The 13,024-nt window shown below is 58.6% G+C and overlaps 1 long non-coding RNA gene across 4 annotated transcripts; it reads left to right on the top strand.

The window, feature by feature from the left end:
• Window positions 1-80: 80 nt before the first annotated feature.
• LOC132217605 (uncharacterized) lies at window positions 81-11,730 on the top strand. Of its 4 annotated transcripts, none has more exons than XR_009448925.1 (4): window positions 81-836; window positions 1,543-1,693; window positions 9,490-9,586; window positions 9,688-10,483. It is a non-coding gene; the product is annotated as an uncharacterized LOC132217605 (long non-coding RNA). The 4 variants fall into 4 exon arrangements; XR_009448926.1 differs by lacking the exon at window positions 81-836 and adding an exon at window positions 10,500-11,730 and having other exon boundaries at window positions 1,165-1,693; window positions 9,688-9,829; XR_009448927.1 differs by lacking the exon at window positions 81-836 and adding an exon at window positions 8,015-8,074 and having other exon boundaries at window positions 1,165-1,693.
• The last annotated feature ends 1,294 nt before the right edge of the window (window positions 11,731-13,024 follow it).

The raw sequence follows: 13,024 nt of genomic DNA, 5'->3' as shown, positions 1-13,024 counted from the left end.
GCGGAGGCGGGAGAGAGGGCCCGCGGCGCACGCGGGGAGCGGCCGGCGGCGCGTGGCGGCCCCTGGCGGCCGGAGGGGGCGCTGCAGCCTGCGGGCCGGGGGGCGGAGCCCGGGCTGGGGGCGGGGCCACTGCCCCGAATGAATCTTCCCTTTCTTGAGTCGCTCTCCCTCCTCTCTCCTCTCTCCCCTCTCTCCGTTCTCTGTCCCTCTCTTGTCTCTTTCTCTCCCTCCCTCCAAATCTCTGTTTCTCAGTCTTTTTCTTTCCCTCGCTGCATATTTTCCTTCCTTTCTCTCTCTTTTGCCTCCTGTCTCTTCCCTTCCTTCCCCTTTCTCTTTCCTCCCTCCCTCCCCTTTTCCTTCCTCAGCCTTTTCTTTTCATCGCCCTTCTTCCCTCCCATCCCACTTCCCCTTATTTCTGTCCCCATTGAACAATGTTTATGGAGCCCTGTACTGATGCCAGACCCAGCACAGCCAGCTCACTGGTAACCGAGGGACTCTTGTTAAGTTTGATGGAGCAATTGAGTTGATAGCCTTCCCCGGAGAACTGGCTTCTCAGGTCGTTTCACTATGGACATTCCTTTGCTGAGACCACTTTTCACTTGTGGTGACTACATTCCGTTCTCTCCCCTCCAGGTCTGCATGAAGGAGTCTCCGCCCAGAAAAAAATCCCGCCAAACGTCCTTTAAAAGCCGCTGACTCCCCTCACCGGGTGCTGGAGCCATCCAGGCTCAGCCACCTGGTGTGCGGATGATCGAATAAATTCGTAATCCCTCACCACTCTGGCCTCGTGCGTCCCTCCTTGGGCGACCTAGCAATTCTAATAGTAAAAATCGCAGGTGCTGATATGGAAAGGCCTCCAAGTATGGGGTGAAGCTTGGTTTCCACCATTGGCTTTAACCCTTTTTGCTCTAAGGCAGTGGTTCTCAACCTTCCGGCCCTTTAAATACAGCTCCTCATGTTGTGACCCGACCATAAAATTATTTTCGTTGCTATGTCATCACTGTCATGTTGCTACTGTGATGAATCGTCATGTAAATATCTGAGATGCAGGATGGTCTCAGGCGACCCCTGTGAAAGGGTCGTTCGACCGCCAAAGGGGTCGCGACCCACAGGTTGAGAACGGCTGCTCTAAGGAGACCCGCTACCCCCCGTGGGTCTGGCCTCCGCGGTGACACGCCTTGCTCCAGGCCAAACCCGTGAGGGTACCTGTCTGTTCCCCAGGGCAGGGTCTGGTCTTGCTCCCTTGGCATCCACAGCCCACACAGTGGATGTGCCCCTGGCGCTGTGCCCCTGGCGCTAGCTTACTCTCTGTGCCTTTTCTTCCCTCCCATGACCCTGGGATGGAGGAAGAGGGTCTGGTTAACACAGTCACACCGCAGAGGGAGTAATTCCCTCCCCCTCCCCCGGTCCTGTATAGGGCCCCCCCCCCCCCCCCAGGGCTCACAGCCCAGGAAACTGAGTAAGAGCAGGAAGTGGAAAACACTTCGCAGAAAAAGTTCCTGGGAGATAGAAACCCTACCTCGTCTCACGTTCTATTCCCAGCTCCAGGACCGTGCCCGGCACATCACAGGCACGCAGCGTGCCAACTGAACCGGACCCCGCCGTGTGGGTCCGACTACAAGGACCCCCCGGGTTCCTGCCTCCTGGGGTTTATGTGCTAGAGACCTGCTCCTACCAACAGAACATGGCAAAGGTGAGGAGCTGTCACTTTTGGGGTTCGGTTACCCGAGAGTGCGACTTCTGTCTTGCTAGCCACCTCTGTCGCCCTCTTGGCTTGCGGCTGCGGTGGTGCAGTTCGCACGGAACTGGGCAGCCTCCAGCCACGCTGGCCTCAGCAGTCGCTTGGAAGTACGTGTTGGGTGAAGGAATGAATAATTGCTACTGTTTTGTTAAGGATTCCTTCTCTCCTGAGGGTCTTTTTGGTTGAGGACGGAGACAGGAAGTGACAGGTGGCCTCCTGAAGAGTCAGAGGAGGAGGAGGAGGTGGAAGAGAGAGCCGCTGGGGAAGGCTCCCCCCCACCACCCTGGGGTGTGTGGCGCTCCCAGGAAATGGCCTCTGGCCGCTCTCTCAGGCCCAGGCCTCTCAGGAGAGGCCCGGGCCGAGGCAGGGGCCGGCCAGACTCCTGACCCTGAGCCAAGCTCCCAGCACCGCTGCGCCTGCGGACCTCAGCGCCCCAATGGAGGAGCTCGCAGCACCGCTGATGTGCTGGGCACCTGGCCGACGGGGCAGTTCTGGGGGAGCCCGGCGGGGACCCCTCACAGCTATCCCCTCATGGCTGACAGAGGGAAGAGACTTCCTGACCCCGTGACCCAGGCAGACTAAAGGCCGTGAACATCAGGGGCCCGAGACGCTCACCTCTGCCCTTCTGGGCTCCTCAGAGCCCCACTGGGCAAGGCACCCCCAAGGCGAGTTTTTCTTGGGAGACTTTCTTCTTGTCTTTGTCTGAACCTCAGTTTTCCCCTCTGGGGAATGGGCACAACCAGCCCTGCGCGGCCTGTGTGGTCGGTGCGAGGGCCAGGGAAGGGAGGAGTGGAGTGTGAAGGAGCAGGAGGGGGTGGGAGAGGGTACTCTGGGGTGCCTGCCCTGTGTCCCCGGGGGGCGGGGCGGGGCGGGAGGGGGGGAGAGGTGGCATTTCCAGAGCCCAGGCCCTGGTAGCTGTAACAGGTGCCCCAGTCTGGCAGCATGGACCGGCCAACCTGGCGCCAGCGTGTGTGTGTGCTGGGGGCCGAGGCTGGCTCCCTGGGCAGCTCTGGGGATGCAGCGGCCCGAGGCGATTCGCTGTGACAGCCTGTTGACAAGGCAGCTTCCAGGGTTGCTCACGGTTGGTCGCAGGGGGAGCTGCCCCAGCCGCCTGCCTCTGCGTGAGCAAAAGGCAGCAGATGGCCGCTGTCCATGTGTGGGTCTGGGCTGCCTCTGCCCTCCTGGCCTCGGCGCTGCTTGCTGGAGGGCAGCGAGTCCAGCACAGTGCCCACTGCTGACACCCTCAGAAGTCGCTGGGACTCAGATTCTGCCGAGATAAAGATAAACCTGTAGTCCTCGATCCGATGGGCAAAGGGAAGCACAAGGACTGCCTCCCTCCCTCCCTCCCTGCCTCCCTCCCTGCCTCCCTCCATCAGCTTTGTCCTCCATCCGTTTTGTTGAGTGCCTATCTTGTGCCAGGCACTGTGCTAGGCACAGGTGTTCAGATGTGGGAGAGGAATTGTAAAGAGAAAGTGAAAAGGAGTGAGCGCGTGGATGTTGGTAGGATGCAGGTGATGTGCTGTGTGGTATGTGTGCACATGTGCATGCGTGTCCTGCTTCTTGGCAGGACTCATCTCATAGGCTCCAAGGTCAGGAGATACCGTTCAGCCTCGTCTACTAGGAAAGAAAAAGCCTGGGATCGGAGGTCTCCGCTCCCTCCCTCATCTCTCTCTCCCTCTCCCCTACCCCCTCTCTCTCTGTCTTGGGAACCCTGTGTCTTTTTCCTCTCTGCCCGTCTCTTTTTCCTCCTCCTCCTCCTTCCTTTGCTCTACATGGCTCAATGTGATCACCAATCCATAGTCCACAGTCTACTCAACCGCCATACATGAGCTTGCTTTGGCCATACATGTCCTACGCCTTGTCCAATCAGCTGTGGCCTTGGTACAGGGGGCGGGGCCTTGCAGAGGATGGCCCATGAAATATCCCCAATAGCTCTACCCGCTGCAGGTGCCAGCTCCTAGAGCCTCAGGAAGGATGACGTCTAGGAGGGGAGATAACAAAGATGATAAGAGCCAACAGTGACTGAGCACCTCTTTAAATCAGGTGGGGGACACACATGCCCTCTTTTTCTTTTTCATATATTTTTTTATTGATTTTTACAGGGTGGAAGGGAGAGGGATAGAGAGTTAGAAACATCGATGAGAGAGAAACATCGACCAGCTGCCTCCTGCACACCCCCTACTGGGGATGTGCCCACAACCAAGGTACATGCCCTTGACTGGAATTGAACCTGGGACCTTTCAGTCTGCAGGCCGACTCTCTATCCACTGAGCCAAACCGGTTAGGGCTTTTTAAAAAATATATATATTTTTATTGATTTCAGAGAGGAAGGGAGAGGGAGAGAGAGAGAGAAACATCAATGATGAGAGCGAATCATTGATTGGCTGCCTCCTGCACGCCCCCTACTGGGGATCGAGCCCACAATCCAGGCATGTGCCCTTGACTGGAATCGAACCTGGGACCCTTCAGTCCGCAGGCTGATGCTCTATCCACTGAGCCAAACCGGCTAGGGCGCCCTCTTTTATAATGAAATGTTAGCGACGTATATAACACGTGCAAAAGTCTTAAGTGTAGGCCTCAAGGCGTGTATTACTTCTTTGAATTCTCACAGCAACCCCATGGTAGGGGATAGGATTCTTACCGTGTCCAATGCTCAGGTCTGAAAACCGGCTCAGCGAAGTCCACCCGCTCCTCGAAGGAGGGGACCGGGATTCGAACCCAGGCAGCGCAGCTCTAGAATCTGAGCCCATGAGCACAGCTGTGTACTGTTCGTGCCCCCCAGTCAGCTTCGGGGCTGGTGCAGCCTGTGGACCCAGCAGCGACAGGGAGACAAACCCAGTGGCTTTCATCTCCAAAGTGCGTGGAATGTCAGTGGGAACGACTCCAGTCTGGCTCTGCCCTCTGTCCCCCTCCCGGCCGCTTGGTCTCTTCCTCTGCGTGTCCCCGGGCAGCCCGGCCGCAGCTGCAGGCGGCCTCCGGGAACCGAGCTGCGTTATGATGTGCAGATGGTGTTTCCGCCGGGCCCCTCGCTTTTCATGTCGGTGGCCTCTGGGATCTCGGCCAGCCCAGATGTCCCTGATCATGAGAAAGCCTCCCTCCCCTGGCAAGGCTGGCAGGCGATGCCAGGGACGGGGGGCCTCGGGCCAGCGCTGGCTTGGATCCTCTGGCGAGGGGGCCGGGCCGGAGGCTCGGAGGCTCGGATGCTCGGATGCTGTGTCATTTGTGTCCAGCCCTGCGGTGCGTCTGCAGAGCCAGGGATATCGCTTCCGCGTCTGCAGACAGACACTGCGCGGCGAGGTTTTCAAAGGGCCCCGGGATTGATCTCTTTTTTCCATCCGTGTTGTTTTATCTGACGCGCGAGCTATCTGTGGGCACAGACGGCCTCGCCCGTCAGAGGCGGTGCCCTCCTGTGACAGGAACAATCTCACCCCATCAGTGACAGGCTGGGCCACGCGCAGGAGCCACGTGTCTCCCCCATCAGACAGGGAATTCTACGGCCAGCGGTACATGTGTCTTTCCCATCAGACTAAGAGTCAACAGTATGGGGGGCGGGGGGGGGGGGGGAATGCAGCTCTGCCCTCTGCTCTCAGACTTGGAGTTCCTGGGGTCAGGCCACTTGCACTTGAACTTTGCAGACCTGCCCTTGGCTCACCTGCCTGGCACGGGTGTGGACAGTGTCAGCCACAGCAGGTGCTGGAGGTCCACGGGCGAGGAAGAGCAACCAGAGATTTAGGGGCACCTGGACCTGCTGTAGAACCCGGCTTCTGACTCAGGCGTAGCTCCTGAACAGTAGCTCAGTGATGATGGCTGAATGAATGAATGAATGAATGAATGAAAAGCTGGTTCCTGCCCTTGAGAAGCTCACATTCTGTTAGGGAAGGAGTGAAATTCGGTAGGCTCCTGATGTATATTACCTTATAAGTTTCTCCCCCCCCCCAAGTTTATTGATGGGGAACTGGGGGCTCAGAGAGAACAAAATGACATGTCCAAGGTCTCACAGCTGGTGAATAAGGGAGCAGGGATTTGCACTGAGGTCCTTTGATTTCCAGATGTTTACTCTTCCTGGAAAAATTATTGTCATTTAATTTCAGACCTACCCAAGGCAGGTGTGTCTGATGTGGCATGCGAACCGAGGGAGAAGGGAAGTTAGAAATGTTTTAAAGGGGTGACTTGGAGATGGGTTTTGCAGGATGAGTAGGAGTTCACCAGGCAGAGAAAATGGTTAGAAAAGGACGGTTGGTGAGCAGCTGCAGCTCCCATGTGCTGCTCTGTGGCCCTGCCTCTCTGGGAGCCGGACTTCCTGCCCCCCCCCGCAGGGAGGATGCACAGCGGGAGGCCTAACCTCATGCTGGCACATCCCTGCCGAGATGCCAGGAGGTCTCCGCGGTGGGCCTCCCACCCTGGGCCAGCTGTGCTTCTAGGAGGAAGGCAGGGTGGTGGGGCCAGCTGTGACGAGGAGCTCCCTCTCTGGGCCCCCGAAAGGTTCAGGGCAGCGAAGGAGGAGCTGGAACCCTGCCTGGTCCTGCCAGGGCCAGCGGGAGGGGGCGAAGGGAGAGGGATGGGTGAGTGGTCCCCCCAGTCTGTGACCAGTGGTCCTCCTGCTGGTTTAGGAGCAGAATGCGATTTATCCCATCCTCTGCCGGTGTGGACATCCACAGGTAGCTTTCCTGGGGGGAGCGGCAGGGGTTACATTCTCCCAGGGGGAGTGCGGAGTCGGCCTTCGGTAGATCCCGGCTGATCCGGGTCAGACTCTGTAAGTCCATCGTTTCGCTGAAACTGGGTAGAACGGGGTTGAGCTCTTAGTTGTGCTCAGCGGGGTCTGACCGACCTCCTGGAACCTGGGGTGCTAGAAGGAAGGAGCAGGGGCTGGTAGACCTGCAGCGGTCACATCGTATTTGTGTTGAAATCGGCAGAACCTTCAAACAAGCCGGAGGTTTTACCCGAAGCCCACGGTGTGTCACAGATACAAGCCGAGAAGCTCGCCGGAGGGAGGAGGGGGACCCAGAGGACCACCCACTCCCTCTTGACCTCGCCTTGGCCCTCTCAGGACTGTTCACGGGCCCCAATTTTCCCCAGCGCCTGAATAGTGCACCCCGACTCCCAACTTGTAGCGCGAGGACCGCCGAGTGACTGAGAGGAGCATGACTGTGCGTCCTCATGTCTGCAGGGGTGTGGGGGGCGGTGCCCTCCCAACTCCTGGGCTGCAGCTCCATGTGTCGGGGGCCTCTGCTCAGCTGCGGTCCTGGCTCTGATGGTGTCTCCTCCAGGTTCTCCATCCGGGCCAGCAGCGCGCCCATGACCCAGGCTCTGGCCTCGGGGCAGTGCTACCCAACAGGACGAGAGGAACTCTGCCCACGGGGGTAGACTCTGCCCTTTAAAAAATATTTTTATTGATTTCAGAGAGGAAGGGAGAGGGAGAGAGATAAAAGCATCAATGATGAGAGAGAATCACTGATCGGCTGCCTCCCGCACGCCCCCTACTGGGGATGGAGCCCCCAACCCGGGCCTGTGCCCTGCCCAGGAATCAAACCCTGACCTCCTGGTTCATAGGTCGACGCTCAACCACTGAGCCACGCCGGCCGGGCTCTGCCGCTTTTGCAGGAGCGCAGTCTGAGGCCAGAGAGGGCTGGGCTCGGGGTCACGCGGTGTTGGGCGGCGTTAATGGAGGACGGGCTTTGGTTCTGCCCCTTCGGGATCTTCGCTCGTCCCGGGCTCAGCCCGCCACAGGAGACCCTCCCATGGGCCCCGCAGACAGCCATCTGCCCAGGCCTTGCCCAGCCGGGAGCCGTGAGAAGCAGAGCCTGATATGGAAGCTGCCAGGGCGTTACTAATGGGCTGTCGGTTGCAATTAGGGCAGCAGGCTTTCATCTCCCCGCCGCCCCCTTCTGCTCGGCAGCCCCGCAGCAGGCGGCTTCCCGTCCTGTCCGTCTGGTGGGTGTCAGGCGCCCCCGCTGCGGGGGGACCCCAGGCGGGAGCCGGGGGAGGCCTCTCTGCCAGCCGTCATTAGGGCCGGCGCTGCCTCCAACTGTTGCGTGTCCCGGGCCCGCGTCCAGCGTCCCGCGAGCCAGCGGCCTGCAGCCCATCCCTCGGCCCCGCCAGGCCCAGCCCCTCTGGCCAGGCCCAGCCACCGCTCCACCGAGGCCTGCCTGAGATTGCCGAGGTGTTCTGGTGACTTCTGAGGGCCTCGCAGGAGAGATAACGCTCGAATCAACAAATCTGCCGCCATGGCTTTGAAGAGACTGTTTCAATCACTTTATTTTGTCTTCATGGCAGGTTTGCCAGATGGCGTGGGTCTTGCTGAGGTCCGGGACCGAGGGGGCGCGCATGGAACTGGTGCGGCTTCAAAGCTCCTTTTTAATCTTTAGCAACATCACAGCGGCTGGGAAACTGCCTCGCGCTCTCAAGTCTCCCCCACAAAAGAGGCGCGGCCGAGGCTCTAATGAAAGCCAGATAAAGGGGTGGCTGGGATCAGAAACAGAGGGAAAAGAGCAGTCGTTAGTCTTTCTTGTAGCTGTTTCAAAAGAAATTCTAAGACAAATTATGGCTTTGGGTGTTTTTCTAAAGGGACCGGAGCCGGGAGAGGGGCCGGGGGAGGCGCGTTGACCCCGCGGCACGGTCCCGGCATGAAAGGCAGAGGAGACTGGAAAAGGCCGGCACACAACAATCACCTGCCCGCGAGCGCGCGTGGGGATGAAAGCCTCGCTGGCATAATTGCGGGCGAGGGCGAGGAGTGGGCGGGCGGGCGGCCTTACCTTGCCGCCAGCGCTATTAATGCCGAGGCGCCCCCCTCCTTCCCCTCGGGAAGGGCAAGGGCGCCTGGGCCTTTCGGGGGGGTTGGGAGGGGCGCTGCGCCACGCCCGGCTGACCTTAGGTGCGGGTCGTGGCCACGTGGTGCCGTGCGTGGCCTCCTCACGTGAAGGCCCCAGGCGGCTGCCCACGCCTGCCATCCCCGCGAAGGAGGCGGCTGCGCCCTGGGTCCCCTTCCCGTCCCACTCGCCTCCTTTAAGGTTCGAAGGTCTGTCTCTTGGGAGCTGGGGAGGGGTTTACCGACCGGCCATTCCACCCCCCTGTACCCCCTACACCCCCCGCACATGCTCTTGTTTTCAGAGATCAGCCCTATGCTGGGGGAGTCAGAGGGGTGCGGAGCCTACAGCTCGTCCTGTGGCGCCCACTGGTCAGGGCTCTGGTTGCCCGAGGAAGGTACACGGGGACCTGACCCCCCTCCCCCCAGCACAGCGCCTGGGTCAACGTCACAGATAAGAAACAGTGACGCCCTTGCCAGGCCGGGCCCAGACTGGGCGCCCCGTCACTTCAGCCTCGTTGCCCGCTCACAGCAGGTCACAGGGCTCGGACCAGATCCAAGGGCCACCGTCCTCAGCTTTGCGTCTTCAGTGAGAAAAACTCGCTCCCCGTGGTGAAGGGTTAGGTGTGCAGGAGGGGGAGCAGGGGGACCACTCAGACCCCTTCGCACCTCCCTGAAGAGGCCAGGTGGCACCGCCAGCGGGAGCAGAGAGGGTGCTGGTGAGTGTAAGCCGTGGGTGTCCCCAGAGGGTGTGGGGAGGGTCGGGGACAGACGGGCTGTGCAGGGTGTGCATGTGTGTGTGTGTGGGGGGAGTGGGGGGGGGCGGTAGGACGGAGGGCCGGCAGCAGAGGACAAGCCTGGAACAGGGCCTCCCGTCTCCCATGAGCGAGCTGACCGTTCTTGGTCTCCAGACTCAGGGGAGCTGTGTGAATTTTTGTTTCCCCAGGAGCCAACCCTGAGGAAGGGCATGTGTGCAAGTTCCTTTGGGAAGTGATGCCAAGACACACCGAGGAGGGAGCCGGACAATGAGCAGTGATGTGAAGGTGAACTGGTTTTCTGAAATAAATAAGTAAATAAATAATCCCTGGGTGGTAGCGTCTGCCAATTGCCCTGGTGTAAATGCTCGCACGTGGTTGACTTCCAGCTCCCGGCATGCCACAGCTGGGTGAAGAGCTGGACAGAGATGTGCGGGCCGGGCTCCCGTGAGCTGGTGTGAGCCGTGGGGCTGCAAGCTGCGCAGAGAAGGAAGGCGCTGGCAAAACGTGCAAAATCAAGCCAGTGTCACCGTGAGCCGCCAGAGCCCAACGCCGCTGGGCACGGCTGGGAGTGTGTGGAACAGATGCCCCTGAGTCACCCCTTCGAGGCAGAGGGCCCGGGCACCTGCCCACCAACGCCCCAACCATCATCGGCTCAGGCTGCCCCCCAGGGCCGGGGGGCGGGAGGGGGAGGGAACTCACTGGCCTTCTGGTCAGGGCTCTGGGTAGCAGAGGAAGATACACAGGGGCTGGACATTGCAAGTTGGGCCCACGCGCGTGAAAATAGTAGGTCTGCTGAGGTGTTCGTGGGTGTATGCTGGGCCTTGAGCCTCATGCCTGGGGCCTGTGGGGGTGTCAGTCCAGAGAACTGGGCTCCTGGCTCTCCCCCGGGACAGACACACTGCTCGCAGCCTCTGTTCCCCACGACTTCGCACTCGGGTCTTTCATGGGAGGAGCGGGGAAGAGGGATGAGAGGCGGAGGCGGGAGAAAGTACCGCCCGCGGCCCAGGAGCCAGCAGCCTCTCCCACTGCCCGCACCTCGCACGGAAGTAGGTCACAGGGAAGAACTCCGCGTCCCCGTCAAAGTTTCAGGCAGAAACAATAACTTGGTTTTGACCTTGCTCTTCAGAAAGCAAGTCGCTGCTGAGCTGCAACATCAAAAAGAATAAATAATTGTTTTCCTTTCTTGTTGTGATGATAGGATCATCCGAGCGGTTAGTGGGAAGCAGGCGGCTTTGATTCGACTCTGGCTCCCCAGTGCTCCGGCCTCTGTGTGTCAGCGGGCTCCTGTTTCACCCCAGGACAGCAGAATCCCTTGATTAAATTCATATTTGTTTTAATCTTTCCCTGTGTCTGATCTCAGGCTCAAAGATGGTCAGGAAAAAAGCCGGCCGCCCCGCGGTGGCCATGGGGCGGGCCCGTGTCAGGCCCCACGCTGTTCGTTCTGCCCGGCGCGATTAGGCAGCGGCCTGCGGTGGCCCGTCCTGCCCACTGTGCCAGCCCCTCAAGCCTGCATGCCGGAGCCGCTGGGCCGGGGAGAGGGCGAGGAGGTGGGACCAGCCAGCGCCGGCTGCAGCCTCTGACTGGAGCCGTGTGGGACTTGAACAGCTAGAATTCTCTTTAAAAATGGAAAAGCTGAAGAAATTATGGATCTTAGGTGCCCGGGGTGGAGTGTATCCGCCCGCTCGGCTCGTACAGGCGACTCTCTTTGTCTGTTTTCCGTCTCCCCCCAGCTCATCCCTCCCCCCTTCCACCAGCACGGAGGCCCCTTCCAATGTGCCCGCGTGTTGGGTTAAATACCTAATGTTGCCGTCTACACGGTAGCAACAATCCCCACAACAGCCCTTTGATGTAGGTGCACTTAACACCATCCCGTTTTCCAGAGGAGGAAACTGAGGCACAGAGAGGGCACGTGACTTGTCCAGGGAGACGCAGCTGGTAAGTGGCAGCGCTGATACCAAACCCCATGGAGTCTGGCTTCAGCGTCTCTTTTTCATTTTTAAAATATTTTTATTGATGTCAGAGAGGAAGAGCAAGGAGAGAGAGAGAGAAACATCAATGATGAGAGAGAATCACGGATCGGCTGCCTCCTGCACGCCCCACACCGGGATCAAACCCACAACCCGGGGCATGTGCCCTGACTGGGCATCGCACCATGGTTTATAGATCCACGCTCAACCACTTGGCTACGCCGGCCGGCTCAGCGCCTCTTCCTTACTCCTTATCTAACTGTCTGCTGGCCCAGTCCTGTGCTCCGTCTCTGGGCCACCACTTCGCCTCGCCTGGGCCCCCCAGGAAGCCACGCCCTCACGGTCCTCTCAGGCCGCTGCCCTCTGTGTGTCATGGTCCCCAGGCCACTGGTGCAGGTCTGGGCCACACTCCTGGCCTCCCTTGGGTGGGGCTGCCCCCATCCCCCGCAGGAAGTGGGTGTGTGAATGAGGGCCCGGAAGCTGCTGTAGGACCTGCCCTCCCCTCCGCCAGGTCCTCTTAGTAAGTTCACTCCTTGCGTGATTTTTATTTTTTTAATCCTCACCCGAGGCTGTTTTTCCATTGATGTTTAGAGAGAATGGGAGGGGGAGAGACACAGAGAGAGAAACATCGACATGAGAGAGACACACGCATCGACTGGTTGCCTCCCATACTCGCCCAGACTGGGGAGGAGCCTGCAACCGAGGTACGTGCCCTTGACCGGAATCGAACCTGGGACCCTTCAGTCCGCAGGCCGGCGCTCTATCCACTGGGCCAGACCAGCGAGGGCCAGTTATTTTTTTCATGATAGTGACGTTGCTGCCTGAAACAGAGACTGGCCACATGACGAAGGGCTCGGCACTCTCCCGACCACGATTTGTCCAACTGAAGTCACGGCACCGTCCCACAGAGGATCACCCACGGGGGACCACGGCCACGCCCTGACGCCTGAAACGCCGGCTCCAGAAATGATTTGGGTAATGACGTCTCACCTCTTTTATTTCACATTCCGATCTTAAGATAACATGTAAAATCTCAACGTGGTTTTCAGGAATAGTCAGTAAAAGAAATCGTGCGTGACCCTGCCACCCTTGGAAGTGCTGTTTTTCTTTATGAAAACGACTTACGTCCAAAGTCAGAATGCAGTAACAGCGTGAGAGGCGTCGCTGAAGATAGAACGCAAGCAGTGCTGGCTGGAAGGGCATTGAGAGTTTGAAATGCAGAACTAGATTGCCGACAGGAGTCCTTGAAGTATGTTTTAGACCAGCCGTGGGCAAACTACGGCCCGCGGGCCGGATCCGGCCCGTTTGAAATGAATAAAACTAAAAAAAAAAAAAAAAGACCGTACCCTTTTATGTAATGATGTTTACTTTGAATTTATATTAGTTCACACAAACACTCCATCCATGCTTTTGTTCCGGCCCTCCGGTCCAGTTTAAGAACCCATTGTGGCCCTCGAGTCAAAAAGTTTGCCCACCCCTGTTTTAGAACGTTGTAAAAAAAATAAAAAAAATCCCCACAGGGTGCAACCAGAGTTAGCGATGAAAATGTTCATTTGGACTAAATTCGTTTGGGGCATTTCACTTAGCATCAGAGACAAATTTAAAAACTTATGGCAGCATGGTAAAGTCATTGGGCAGCCAAAATGGCCTGGAAAGGATCTGAAGTGTAAAACGTAAGACAAGCTTGGCCAGTGTGGCTCAGGGGTTGAGCATCGACTGGTGAACCAGGAAGTCAAGGTTCGTTTGATTCCTGGTC

The sequence above is a fragment of the Myotis daubentonii genome, chromosome 15, assembly GCF_963259705.1.
Source record: "Myotis daubentonii chromosome 15, mMyoDau2.1, whole genome shotgun sequence".
Classification (NCBI taxonomy): Eukaryota; Metazoa; Chordata; class Mammalia; order Chiroptera; family Vespertilionidae; genus Myotis; species Myotis daubentonii.
The sequence above is the reverse complement of the archived record's forward strand: the minus strand, read 5'-3'. Positions and strand labels throughout refer to the sequence as shown.